Source organism: Phascolarctos cinereus, unplaced genomic scaffold (genome assembly GCF_003287225.1).
Source record: "Phascolarctos cinereus isolate Bilbo 61053 unplaced genomic scaffold, phaCin_HiC Scaffold_2;HRSCAF=192, whole genome shotgun sequence".
Taxonomy (NCBI): Eukaryota; Metazoa; Chordata; class Mammalia; order Diprotodontia; family Phascolarctidae; genus Phascolarctos; species Phascolarctos cinereus.
In genome coordinates, this window is record NW_027555625.1 from 68180920 (window position 1) to 68196702 (window position 15783).

A 15783-nucleotide genomic window follows, 5' to 3' on the forward strand; every position below is an offset into this window, starting at 1 on the left:
TGGCAAGATTCATGCCAGAGTCTTCCTTAACAGGCTGAATCTTCACCTAGAAGATGGTCCTCTCCCTGAGAGCCATTATGGCTTCAGAAAGAATCAAGAAATGGTCAATTTGGTGTTAGCTGCCCAACAATTCCAAAAGAAATGCCAGGAGCAGAACAGAGGTCTGTACACAACATTTGTACATCTGACCAAGGCCTTTTATATTGTCAGTTGTGAGGGCTTATGGGAAATTATGAGCAAATTTGGTTTCTTGGAGAAGTTCATCAGCATTGTAAGTCAATCAAATGAAGGCATGTTTGCCAGGGGTCTGGATAATGGATAATGCCATCATGCTTTCCCAGTTACCAGTGGAGTAAAACAAGGCTTCAGGCTTGCTCTCATACTTTTTAACATGACGTTTTCAGTCATGTTGTCAAATTCTTTCAATGAGGATGAACACAGCATCAAGGTCAGCTACCACACTGATAGTAAATTGTTCAACTTGAAAAAGCTACAAGCCAAGACCAAAGTGGAGGGAGTGTTGTGTGATTTTCTGTTTGTAGATGATTGTGCACTGAATGGAGCCTCTGAAGCTGAAATGTAACAAAGCATGGATTGATTATCTGCTGCTTGTGCTAATTTTTGCCTAACATTTAACACCAAGAAAAGACAGGTGCTCTATCAGCTAGCACTACACCATCCATCCATAGAACCATTGGTTACAGCAAATGGAAAAGTTTTGAATGCTGTGGATGAGTTCACTTACATTGGTAGTATACTTTCCATGGATGTACACATTGATAATGAGGTTGAAGCATGCATTGCCAAAGCCAGCTCAGAGTTTGGGAGATTTCTAAGGAAAGTGTGGGAGAGAAGAGGTATTAAACTGACCACCAAAGTGAAGGTCTACAGATCCTTTGTGTTAACCTCATTGTTGTATACCTGTGAAAACTGGATAGCATCACCACGCCAGGAAACTGAATAGTGTCCATTTGAATTATCTTAGGAAGATTTAGAAGATGACCTGGCAGGATAAGATATGAAATACCGAAGTCTTTTCTCAATCTAAACTGCCAAGTATTCAAATTCTACTTCAGAGAGCACAACCCAGATGGGCTGGACACATTGTTCTGACGCAAAATGTAACCTTGCCAAAAAGATTATTTAGTGGAGAACTCACACAGGGCAAGTGCTCATTTGCTGGTCAGAAGAAGAGATAAAAGGACACTCTCAATGTCTCTCTTAAGAGCTTTGCAACTGATTATGACACATGGCAGACACTGGCACAGTGTCATAGATAGTGCTGTGCTATATGGGCAAAACAGAATTGAAATAGATCAAAGGAGACACAGTATGTGCAAATTTAGAGAATCCACCCCAATTGTTCACACAGACTATTTGTATGCCTGACCTGTGGTAGAGCATTCCAAGCTCATATTGGTCTAATCAGCCACAGTCAGACACACTAAAACTTTACTCTAACATAGTGATTTCATTTTGGTCCTCTTTGAGAACAAAGGACAACAACTATCACTCTCTCTTTTTCTCTGTCTCTGTCTTTCTTTCTCCATACATACATACATACATACATACATACATACATACATATAAATACGCACACATCTATTATGCGTGTGTATGTATGTCAATATACATATACACATATGTATATGTGTACATGTGTATGTATGATGCATGCATATGTAAATAATATGTGTGCATTAGATTACTGATAAATATATTTTAGAGCTGAAAGGCAAACTGAATGATTTTAGTACCATTAGTTAATTCTAAAATACTGCATAACTGATTTAATAAACCAAGTATTTGATGCCTCTCTACTTTTTTTAGGCTCTGCAAACTTGGCTTTAGACTCTTTCTTCACACTTATTCATCTATTTCTGTCTTCACATCTTTCTTTTACTCTATTTATAGCAGTATCAGTGCAATCCCTTTGAATGACATATGTGTTCCAATCATTCTACTCATCTAAAGCATGAAAGACCAATAAAAGCATGCACCCAGTAGTTAAGCCAGTGTGAATAGATAAGCTAAGTATTATATCTCTCATTTCTGTCTTCTTTTTACTTAATCTCTCTGTCACTGTTTCTTTTCCTCCCTCCCTCCATCCTTCCATCCTTTCTTCTCTTCTTGTTTCTTTTCTCTCTCTACTTCCCTTCCTTATTCCCTTTCTCATGCTCTCTCCCTTTTTTCATTTGCAAGAACTACCTACTAATTAACAATGTTAAGTAAATCAGTAGATTACACTTCTGTCAACATTTCTACAACCAACCTGATTGCAAATTTGTCTACTTGATTTAAGTATATCACTTGGCAAATCGATTAATGATGGTTGTGCTCACATTTATGTTCACAAGCCCAAATGTCTTTCGATCTCTCAAAAGTTTCTAATGAATGCACTTTCATCAACACAATAATGTATTACCAAGCATTTAACTAAGTCACAGCCTAATAATTAGATTAACACCAATTGGTGTCAAATGGGATACACACATGTGTGTACATATACATATAAACATATATATATATATATATATATATATATATATATATACATACATATACAAATATAATATCTGTGCATTTTCATTCCTCTTTTATTCCCTCTTTCCTGCCTAACCTTTTTACTTTCAATTTTGTTTCACATGAGCACATGGAGGCTCCCCTTTATAGGAAATCAAGCTAAACCACCAATCCTCTTTCCCTTCTAAAACTGAAGACTTTATTTCTACCCAGCTTGCACCACACAGGAAGGACTAATGATGTTTCTTTTCCAATGATCTCAGTTATCACACAAGGTACTTTCTTCAATCAGAGGGATGTATTGCATTGCCAGAAGGAAAGGAGATATTGATATTCTTTCTATTTTAGCCCCTTCATATGATCACAAATCATGCATTTTATGATCCTGAATTCAATTTTAATTTTCAGAACAGGTTATCTGTTCCTTTAAGTCCATGACTTTAGTCAATGCACAAGCAATTAACCTGGCTAACACTTTTCTGTTTTTCATATGTAGAGGAGAGTGCACCTTGTCTGAAAACTTTATGAGCAATTAGGTACCACTTCAACAACAGACAAAAACTTGATAAAGTATAAATCTCTTCCTCCTTACTTATTAGTCTTTGCACCGACCCCAGCTTATTTTTGAACTAAATAAATCAAAGCAATACGAGTAATCTGAGGCCTCTGCCTCTAGCTGCCTCTGTCAGGTATTACTGCTTTTTTCTAATAGAAAGCAGTGAAGTTGATTTAAGTATGGAGATAGTAGTAGGGAAAGATCAAGTTGTTGATTTAGAAGGCATCAAATAGGTCTCATCCAGTTCATATGATGCCTGTTGCTAATCTTTGTGATTACAAATTGACCCCTCTTTGTTTACATGTATCTGTCTGTGTGTTCATGGAATGTGATTGGACAAAATCAAAAAGGCTGGAATTTGAAGGAAACTTAGAGGCCACCTAGTTTTACAACTTACCTTTTAGATAATACCTCATCAACAGAATTATAGGAATTAAAGCTCAAGTTCAAGATACAGTGAGACAGATTTAGTTTTGTTTAAACAAAAGACTTTACAATACTTAAACCTACCTAAAAACAGAATGTACTGATTTGGAAGGTAATGGGGTTTCTCCTGATAGAGACCTTGAATGGAAGCCAGAAGACTCCTTGCAGGTATGAATTAGAGAAGTTCTTGTACAGAGACCTCTAAGGTCCTTCAATTTTGATATCCTTTAATTCTGTAAATTAAAGCAATCCTCTCATAGTATAGATGCAAATGTGAGCTTTTATCTTGATAGCAGGGTTTGGTTTTTGCCTTTCTTGGCATCCCTAGTGCTTACTTCAATATCTATCATATAGTTAGTATTTAGTAATTATTTCTTGATTGCATGATTCAGGCATTTTCTTGTGATCACACACATAATATGTATTACTTTCAACACTTTAATACAGGCCCTCTCACTTCAAGCAGTGAACTCTTTCCATCATCCAACTATTCCACAAAGTCAATTTTTGAAGCTAGCTTGTGACAAGAGTAAGGAATACAAGGTGGTAAAGCAATTAGAAAGTTAGATATAGGTGGATCTATTGAAGGAACTTTATGTGATCTTCTTCAGTCTAAAAAATAAGAAGAATAAGTAGTATACTAGTATTCTTTTTTAATATCTGAAGAATTTTGATTGGATGAAACTTTAAACCTGTTCTACTTGGTTCCTCAAAATAGAACTTGAACAAATGTGCCCAAAATAATATGGAAATGGTGTCTTCTTTCAACACAATACACTCTCCTAAGAATTTTAGCTGTCCAATAATGCCATGGGCTGTCTCAGTCAATACTGAATTCCTTGACCCTGTTTATTTTAAAGAAGGCTGAGATAACCACTTTTAAGAGCGTTATGGAAGGTATTTCTACTTGAGATAGGCATGGAAGTAGGGGACCTCTTTGACAATTTCTAACTCCAAGACTAAGAGTTCATATTGCTTCTGATTGAAGATATTCACGAAGGATAACAATACTGTCTGCTGTCAAGTGTTCACTTGTTATTGGTCACTATTTGATAGCAAGACCTCTATGAAAAGTACCTATTGGGTTAGCTTAAAAGTCAAAAATGATTTACCATCTTAGCATCATAGCATCATAGATAAAAAGTGGCAAACGAACTTATAGTTCATTTCCAGTGGTGTCACACTCAAATAGAAATGGAAACCTGTGAGTCAAATGTTTACTTAAAAAGCTTCAAATTAATATTACCTATAATTTCATTAAGCATTTTTCCAATTGCATTTTCAATCAGTTCAGGATTCACTCTGTAATTTTGGAGGCTTCTTTCATCCTGATTTCAGGTTTGACACCTCTGATCCAAGTTCTTCATTTTACAGAGGGAGAAACTGAGGTCCAAAAAGCTAAATAATATGAATTATTCACACAGAAAATAAATGGTAGAGCCAGGAATCAAAGCCAGCTTCTTTGACTATAAACCCAGCACTTTATAGCTGCTCCTCATTTTTTTTACCCCAAAATAGCATCAACGAGCAACATGTCCAAATTATTTGTTCACCAATTTGAAGCCATTGTCTTTTGGCTTTTTCAATAAAACAAAACAAAACAATCTAAGCTTAGAAAATGAAAATTTTTTACCGTTGTGGAGATTAATAAGATATCTTAATTATTAATTAATAATGATAATAATAATGTAATAAGTAGCATTTATATAGTACTTTAATATCTTCAAAGTACTTTACAGCTATTCCATTTTCCTCACAACTATCATGGGGGCAGGTGCTATTATTATCCCCATTGTACAAATGGGGAAACTGAGATAGACACAGATTAAGTGACTTGCCTAGGGTCACACAGATAATGTCTAAGACTAGATTTAAACTTGTCTTCCTAACTCGAAATACACAAGCCTGTTTGCTCTTCTACCTAGTCATCACTTAAGGTCATGAATACCATTACAAACAAGAGTCCAAACAAATTGATTGATGGTAGCTTCCTCTACAATTAGGGCTAAATATCCCAAAGTGTCTCCTTAAGAAGGTGTTAGTACTTATTCAGATCTATAAATCAGACCCATCATTTTACAGTAACATATATGTGATTATGTTTATACATACATATGTGTACATGTGTGTATTCACTTACAGAGTTATAGCTGTATTTGTATATATGTATAAACATACACATATGTTTATATAAAGTGATAACACAAGAGACACAGGAGAAACACAGATTAATTGAGACAGAGAGTTAGAGGACTGTGTGTCATGTCTATATACTATATAACTTATGTTTTCTGTTTTTCTTAAGCTGATCATAGTTCTTTGATAGCCATTCTTTCATTTCATCAGTAGTAGTGGTCCAGAATATAATCAACCACTTATCAATTACAGAGCAAGGCAGAAAAATAAAGTTCTGTACATGGTCATAATAAAGTTCCAATCTTTTGCACAGCATGGTAACAGACTTCATGATTCACTTTCCTACTGCTCTCCTTGTGAGATATTTTAATTAACTTTTACAGGCTAATTACATTCTTCTTTTTACACAAGATGTGCAAGATGGTTCTGAGTGTGGGAGAGCCAGAGAAGTTCTTGTCAAGCATATTTTTCTGTTATTTAGTAGTCATAAATGAAATTATAACCCTTAATATTCCACTGGTGTTGTCATCAAACTTCTCCCCACTTCCTGGCTTTCCAACAGTAATAATCACTTAAAGTAACTACCACCATGTTGTCCTCTGCTCCTCACTCATACTCACCTCATATATTCAGATTGTTTTCAAGTCTTGTCATTTAAGCTTCCACAACATCTACAATATATGTTAATCTGTCTCCACTGACATAGCTGCTACCCTGATCAGGTCCTCACCTGCTTATGTCTGGAAAAATGTGATAGCCATATGATTGTGTTTTGTGCCTCAGTTCTTTCTATATTCCAATCCATTCTCCCTTCAGATGTAAAGGTGATTTCCCTAAAGCAAAGAAGGGATCACATGAAACTCCTGGTCATTAAACTTCAGAGACTTCCTGCTATTGACAGGATAAAATTTTTAAAAAATGATCTGTTTATCATTTGAAGCTCTTCACAATCTGCATCCTTCTTAACTTTTTGATCTTCTTATAATTTACTCCCTTTTATGTATGTTATGACTGAGTTACATTGACCAACTCACTGTTCTTCAAATAGGATTCTTCATGTTCTCACTGTTTTAACACTGATTGACTCTCATGCCTACAATATTCTTCCCCTTCACTGCTACCTCCTGGCTTCCCTGACTTCACTCACAAATAAGCTGAAATTCCACCATCTTCAGGAGGCATTTCATGTTCTCCAGTGCTAGTGTCTTTTCTCTGTGATACCTTACATTTACACCATATTTAGTTTATATGTACACTTATTTCTATTTTACCCCTACCATTTAAAATTGAGTTTCATGAGAGTGGGGACTGTGTTTTTTTTCCCATTTCTTTACATTATAGATATTTAGCATAATGTGTGACCCATAATAAGTGCTTAATAAATGCTCTCTGACTAACAGACAAGGTCAATAAAGATGTGCTAAACATACTGGCCTAGGCACTGGGCATACAAATTTGTCCATGGCAAATGACACAGTCCATTCTCCCAAAGGGATTAAAGTCAAAAGGAGTAATATGTCATGAATATCAGAATGGAAATAAGCAAGAAATAAGTTCAAATGTGATAAGGACAAAGAAGGATTCAGAGGAAAAATGAATTATAGTGATATCTGAGGAGAGAGACATCCTTTTAACCGGAGGAATCAAAACAACATCATGGGACCAATGAATGTCTTTGAATCAAAGAGATCCAACAAATAGAAATGAGGGGGAAATGCATTTCATGATGGAGAAATGGACTGTGTTAATGTAAAGAGTTTCCTGAAAGCAGAATGCAGTCATAGAAAATAGAGTTATCCTATTTGTCTAGAAAAGCTGAGTGTCTGAAGTAGTGCGAAATTAAGCAAGGAATGTAGGTCAAAGGCAGATTGTAGAAGAAGCCAAATTATAGGCTGAGAAATTTCTACTATATCATACAGCCCAGGGTCTCTAAACTGTTGTGTTTGTTCACTTCTCCTGATATTTCTTTTTTTTCCTGATAGGTATGTCCTTTTCACATCTCTACTTCTTGACTTCTCTGGCTTCCTTCAAGTCCCACATGAAATATCATCTACAAGAAGTCTTTCCTGTCCTCCCTTTATGTTAGAGGTTTCCCTTTATTGATTATCTCTCATGTATCCAGTATATATCATGTTTGTATACAGTTTAGCTACATGCTACCTCCCCCATTTGACTGCATACTCCTTCAGAGTAGTAACTGTCTTTTATCTTTTTTGTATTACTTAGCCCAGTGTATGGCACAGCTTTGGTGCTTAATAAATGTTTATTGATTGATTCTTGATTCTTTCGCAGTAGCTGATTTTAAAGGTGCTCAAGTTTGATATTGGGCTCCAACTTCCCAAGGGACCAATTTCCAACCAAAAAGAACAAAAAAGAAAAAACAATAGGTTAGAATTTTATACTGTGTGGGAAAAGGTGGAGTGGAGGAGTATTGGACAGTAATGAGTGGAGAATAAATGTAGTTGTTTTGGAGATGTGCCCCATAATTTGTTATTGTATGAAGGTTAGGGTGTGACTTATCTTTTCTCCCTCTAATTATTTAATCTCATAGTCCTTTAGGTCAGTCTGTGGTCCCTTTGAGATCAGGCCACCAATCCCAAGTTAGCCTAGTTTTCACTTTGAAGACCTTTGCAACAGATAACCACCAGATGTTTTTTGGCAAGGTAATAATATGTTCAAATTGTTTTTTTTTAATCTTGGACTGTGGAAAGATCTCCTGTAAATATAATATTTTGGATGAAGAAACCGAGGCATGAACAAGAATGATGATGGTATGAGTAGACAGGATAGAAGAGACATGAATGCTTATAATGATTATGGCTAGCTATGTAACCTTAAACAAATAGCTTCCCTTTTCTAGGCTTTTATAGCCTTACCTGTAAAATGAGGGAGGTACATTACAGGAATACTGAGGTCATTCCAAGTTTCTATATTTACTCTATTTGTTTTCAGAATTCTGACTTTTTAAAGGGAAAAAAATCCAGTAAAGTCAATGTAAGCGCTTCATATTCTATTTACTATTTCAAAGTAGCACCTTGTCAAATTATGTCCATAAGAAGCTGATAATGTGTAAATATGATAAAGTGCTAATTTGCTAAATTAAAAGGCCACAACAAGGAGTTCTGAATTAATTCTTTCCAAAGTTGTATTCTCATCACAGTTGGACAATCTGTGAAAATTTACTCAGTGAGCTTGTTGAGACCAGAGCTCAATAGTTTGGAATTAGTTTTGTTTTGTTTTGTTTTTTCCTTGCCTTTGGAATTATTATATTCTCTAACTTTGCACATGGGCTAAAATGTGAAATTTCTAAATCTCTTCTCTGTTCCTCTCTTTTGCCCCCCCTCTGTCTTTCTCTGTCTTTGTCTCTATTTCTCTCTCTCTTTCTCTGTGTGAATCTCTGTCTCTGTCCCTTTTTCTTGTTCATATGGTTTTGGATACATGATAATTTGATTGGGAAGAACTTCTCTTCATTATTATCATTATTATGATATTTTTTGCTATGTTGCCTTAGCAAAATCATTGTGGTTTTCTGGGCTTCAATTTCTTCATTAGTTAATATGATACAAGTATACTTACACAGTAACCATAATTTATTTACATAAGGGCAAAACAAAGTAATGAATAAAAATTTTAACATTAATGTGCCACATAAATGTAAGCTATTATTTCTGCTGATAATTAAAATAACAATGATAATTATATCAATGTTGATAATGTTAGAAAAAGAAAGTTCTCCCATGGAAGTACTATTTTGTGACTTCTCTGACTGACTTCTTCACCATGCCCCAAGAAGCCTATTATTGTGATAATCTCATTGGCCTATGAGATCTCATCAGCTTTGTATTGCATTTCATCAGTACTCCCTGCCTCTCTGATTGGATGGCAGGGCCATGAACTCCAAACCTCTATTTAAAGAGAATCCTCAGCTTGATATTTCCTCATTTGTCACCGGGCAGCATGATCTTAGTACTCTCTACGTTTTTATTTTACCATGATAAAGTTTTTAGTATATTACCTCGTGCATTCTCCAACCCTTTTTCATATTTGTGTGAGTGTGTGTGTGTTGTCTTTCTCCATTGGATTCTAAGACCCTTGAGGGCAGTGACTGTTTTCCCTCCATATGTATCCTCAGCACTGAGCATAGTATCTACCACATGTTAGGTGCTTAATCAATGTTTATTTGAAATGATGATGATATTCGCTGAAAAACATTCTGTAGTGCAAATCAGCCGAAGAGGGATGGAAAAATTTCCAAAAGTAAATTCTAATGACAGAAAGAGAAATAATAAGAGAGAGAGAGAGAGAGAGAGAGAGAGAGAGAGAGAGAGAGAGAGAGAGAGACAGAGAAAAGAGAGAGAGAGAGAGAGAGAGAGAGAAAAAGAGAGAGAGAGAGAGAGAAGAGAGAGAGAGAGAGAGAGAGAGAGAGAGAGAGAGAGAGAGAGAGAGAGAGAGAGAGAGAGAGAGAGAGAGAGACAACAGAGAGAAAATAGATAATTGATTCAATAACTGAGTGGACAGAGAGCTCCAAACTGATTTTTTAAAAAGACATTTATAGAAGCAACTACCTGGTATTGGAGGTAGAATGCAATATTTAGAGTTAGAAATACCTGAGTTTGAATGCTTCCTCAGACAGTTACTAGCTATGAGATCATAGTCAATAATTTGACTTCTTTCAACAGTAGTTTTCTCAGCCATAAAATGAGATTATAGAAACTCTTTCTTAGGTTTATTGTAAGGATCAGAGAAGGAATATAACTAAAGTGCTTTGAAAACCCTGAAGTAATAGTATTTTCACACTACTGCTTTTTTTTTTTTTTAAGTGTGGTTATGGTTTGTTTTGTTATAAGGCATTGTCGTCTGGGAATAGTACTGAACTGAAGCTCAGAGTGAGGCAGGAATGGACTTAAAGGTAAGGATCAAAAGCAATTATCTGGTGTATGAGTATGTTCTTGTGTTTTGAGAAAAGGAGAAAGGCCAAAAGAAGGATCGGCATGCTTCATACAATGGATTGGATGATGCTAAAGACAACTGAGTGAACTAATAGCAACTCAACATTTATGTTGTCCTCTTGCTTTCTTCAAAGGAGAGATCTTTGGACTGGAAAAGGCAAAACAAAAAGTAAATGAGAGTTTGACATTCAAGATAAGTAAAGCGATAGTAAGAGAGAATGGTCTACCTCAGAGGAGTTCATATCACCAGACTTGGATTTACTACATCTTAAAGTAATGAAAACATTGAAGTATGTGACTGATGAGTCAACATCAGTGAAACTTGAAAATACCTAGAAGGTTGTGAGAGATTCATTGTACTGGAGATGGACATATTTTTTTCTTTACATCTTTTCAAAAATGGGAAGAACATTTTCTTCAAGCATCAGCCCCATGAGCTTTACTGTAACTCTTGGCAAAATTCAAGAATGCAGTATAAAATTTGATAAAAAGGAAGTTGTGATCACAAAAAGCCAACATGGCCTCTTTTTAGTTTCCATCTTAAGAAAAATGCTCAGGTCAGCCATGTCTTCATTCTACTCATTCACTATTTCATACTCTCCTGACTCTCTCTCATGCCTTCTCATGGATTCTCTTTCCACATCCATCTACTCTCTTCAGCTTCTACCGATGTGTTTTCTCACACTATTGTATTAAGCTACACAAGGGCAGAGGTTGTTTCCTTTCATTCTTGTATTTGTATTCTCAGTGCTTAGCATAGCACCTAATACTCTGTATGTCCTAACAGAAGTATTTTATTGACTTGCTGACCTTGATTAATTAATAATTAATAACAGATCAAACTAGATTGCATGAATTTAATTTTTTCACATGATTTCAAAATTGTGAGATTAAAGAAATGTTGTAGATATCATATGCCTAGATTCCAGCAAAGTATTTGCCAGGACCCCATATGCTATAAGTTTGGATGTAACACTTAGAAAGAAGCTAGCTGATAGGACTGTTTAGTTGTGTTTGAAATCATTAAAATGAACTAATCACTAATAAATAATTCAGTCTTGGAGTGGGCATCTCTAATGACATAGGCATAGTATCTGTACTTCCCCCAGTATCATCTTGTCATCTCTCTGTGTGCCTTTCTGTCATTCTCTATTTTTCCAAAATTGCTATTAGTGACTTGTATGAAGCAATGAGATGTATGATAGTTACTTAAAAGAAGACACAAAGCTGAAGGATAAAATATTAAATGCCTGTCTATGTATCCATGTATATGTTTCATCAAGCTAAGTGAAAAGGCCATGGGCCTTGGAATTAGAAGATATGCATTTCATTGTCTATAGGTATGAACCTGAGCAAATGACAACTTCCTTGGGCTTCAACTTTTTTCTTCTTTCAAATGAGGGAATGGATCAAATAACATCTTAGATTCCTTTAAACTCTTTCTAGCTTTATGATCTTATGAATATTGTACAAAGTCGATTATATGAAATACAAAATACACTATATGTATTAAATCACAATAGTGATAAAATGCTATACTGGACTTTAAAATACAACATATATAAAGAATTTAATAGTCATAGTTATAAAATATATTATGTTTAAAAAATAATGGGGAGGGGTTTAGTAGATAGCAAGTTCATTAGCAATAAACACTATAATAAAAATAGTAATTGGCTCTTAGGATATGTTGAAAGGTATGATATCAACAAGGAGATTGATAATGCCTGTGCTCTACATCCTTATTATATCATATTTAAACATAACGTGAAGCTGCTGGATATGTTTAAGATATGATAACTCTTATCAGTATTAGAATTTCCATGTGGAAGACTTAGACTTACTTTATTTTTGCTTGGCTGGCAAAACAAGAAACTATATTAGTAAACTAAAAAAGAAATATATTTAGGCTCAATGTATGGAAAGGAAAAAAAATCAATAATTAGAACCACTTGAAAGAAGAATTTATTGCTCCACAACATAGGTATTCAAGAACTGTTAGAGGAAAATATCTTCATAGGCATGAATTAAGTTAAATGAACTCTGAGGTTACATAATTCTGTGGTTTGGTCTGTTAGTTTGTGGAAAGTATCCATTTATATATGTTGTCTATACAGATACCCTGAGATGCAGGTGGTTCAGAATTGATTACTCCCATGTAATAGAAGAGAAAACTGAGATCCAAATGGGAACAGAATTCCCAAAGTTCATCTAAGGGTTGCTGAGATTTGGAACTAGGACTCATATAGCTGTTTTATACTTTTAACTCCTGGAGTCATTATCAACAACAGGAAAGCCCCCTGCTTTTGGGGGGGGGAAATTAAAATAGGACCCAGAGAGATGAATCGGGTTGTCTCAAATCCTAGAACTCGTAAGTGATACAACTGAAAAGCCATTGTCCTTTCTTCTGACTTCATTTCAGGTACCCTTTCTATCTCATCATAACTGTCAAAATTCCTATTGTACACTAAGGTTTTCAGCATGTGATATTTTATTTGATCTTCACAATAAACCTGTGAGGTAAGCACTATTATCATCTTCATTTGACAAATGAGTAAATAGTTTGTGCATAGGTTAAGTGACTTCCCCCAGCCTTACTTAAAAAGTTAATAAATGTTTGAGGAGGGATTAGAACCCAGTTCTTCCTGGCTCCTAGTGCTCTGGTAGATAAGCTCCATCACACTCCTTCCCTTCTGGGAAGGGATGTGAGTCACTAAAGCTGAGTAAATCCGCTCTCAATTAAAGAAAGAAAATAACAAATACTTCTGCCATTTTTAGGATTTATTTTCTAATAATAAAAAAAGCTTTTCATATTTATGTCTTTCTACTGTTCATTATGTTAATTTTGTATCATCCTTGCTCAGAGAATAGCCAGAACGATTATGTTAATGACTCTTCTTTATTGTGACAAGGCTATTCACCTAATATTGTAAAGCCACCGATTTTTAATCACATTAAATGTGGTTTAAAATAATGCAGATTAAAATGAGAAGTAGCATTGCATCTCCTTCAGTTAAAGAAGGAAAACACTTACAAAATCATTCTAGAACTTGTCATGACATACCCTGTGGGCAAGGCAATGATTATTGGCCTTTTGAAATGTTCCCCACTGACTTTTAGAAATAAGCTTAACAATTTAAGTACTAATGAAGCAAATACTATGAAGCTCTTTTATCTACTACCTCCCATCTTGATGGAGGGAAGGCATTATATAGTTAAAACATGTCCTTTATTGTTTAATAATAATCAGACAAAAGGCTTACTCAGCTCCATTGTGAGCCTGAGAAGAATAAAGTTTGACATCATGGTACAAAATGAAATGGAGTTTTTTAAATTTCCATTGAGACATCCGGTGGTCTTCTTTTGTCTATTCATTATGGTTATATGTACTTGGTTTTCAAACTGTTGTTTACTGGGTATGTCATCAATAGATTTCTAGTCTCATAGAATGTTTAAGCAAAAACGGATCTTGTAGATAAATAATTCTCCTTTACATCCTCATATCTATCTATTTATTTATTTATTTTTAATTATCACGTTTAGACTTTCCAAGAAAAGAAATGGACAGATTGCTAAACCTAAGGTACAGAAAACGGAGCTGACAAAAATACTGGATTTCAATTCGAATACCAACACTATTTATTACAAACTTTCTGTATCTTGACAATTCATTTTCTTTTCTGAGTCTCAGTTTCCCCATCTGTAAAATGAAAGCATTGGACTAATTTGATTTCCAGAATCTTTTCCAGCTATCAATCACAGGATCCAGTTACTATTAGATTTTTATTAGAGTATAGAGGCAGCATCCACATAGAGAAAAAGCAAAGCTATATTGGGCGTTCTCCTGGCAGGCACGTGGGCGGGGAGTCCCACTCTCTGTCCTCGTTCTCTGTAAGCTGCACCTACGCGTTTCACTCTTCTAGCATAAGGCACTTCCCCCACCGGCGTCCTCTCTGCACCTGGGACACTCGTCCTTGGGCCGTGGAACACTCCTTGTGTGGCGGGTCAGTACAAGAGTCGAGGTGTCGCGGGCTTGGTTGGCACAGGTGACTGGCTGCCTGTCACATAGGGGAGCTGAGGTGAGGCCTGAGCTCCAGCAGCCCAGCTGAGCTGGAGGGCTCCTTGGGGAGCGGGGAAGGGCCTTGGTGACAGATGGGTGACACTGCGGCCTCTGGCCGAAGGAAGGATAGTGAAGAGCAGCGAGCGGGGCTGCCCAGGGCGGTTTCAGGCCCGAGTGGAAGGAAGGCATGGTTAGTGTCAGGCTCTGTCTCTCTTCCTGGTGTTTGGAAGGTGGGCGGCCTCTGGCGGTCAGGTCAGCTCTCGGCTGGGCAGCCCCTCCCAGAAGGAGAAGCAGTCTATCATTCCCCAGCGCCCTCAGAAGTGAAGAATACATCAGCTGCCTGCGTGCCCTCAGGGAAGTCATCGCTTGGGTGTGGCTGTGTGTTGTGTGTCCCTTCTCTCCATCTCTCTGGCTGCTCACCTGGGGTGCTTGTGTCATGTCTTAAGTTCTGCTCTCGTCTAAGGTTTAAGCCAAGAACTTTCACCTTGCTTAAAATGAAAGTCCCTCCCATAGGGAGGATGGTTTTACCATTGAATTGTTGAAGGTTTTGTTTTTCTTAACGTTTTATTCTGCCATAAGCTTGGGAAATGTTGACCAGCCGTGAAGCCCCCCCAGGGCTGGAGTTTTATTTCCACTATTCACTATGAGCTTTGGAAAGCAACATAAGCGGTTGAAAAGCATATTAGCCTATAACGTTTCTTAGTAGTAATAGTAAAAGGACTCACTTCAGTCAGATTTTTAATCTTAGCCGGTTCCCTTCAATTGTTTTCCTTTCCACCCACCAAAGGTGCTGTATTTAACACAAAACTAAGAAAGCATGTTCTTCTCACTTGCTGAAGGTCCTTACTTAGCATCTGCACAAGTTCACCCGTGTTTATAATGTCCCCGCTATAGATGTTAACGTTATGACTTGGTGTTTTCCCTGTTTTGGTCTGTGTTTGTCCGTTTAAAAATACCAGCCCCTGATCCCTTCTCGGTGGAGTGCCCTTCCAAAGGAAGAGTGTGATTGTTTTAAAGAAAAAAAAAATACAAACTGACTAACGGAAAGCTTCCTTCTCCAACTGTTAAACTTGTATTCTCGTCCTGTTCGGTCTTGTAAAACACAGTGACTCAAACTGTGCTCGGCCAAGTCT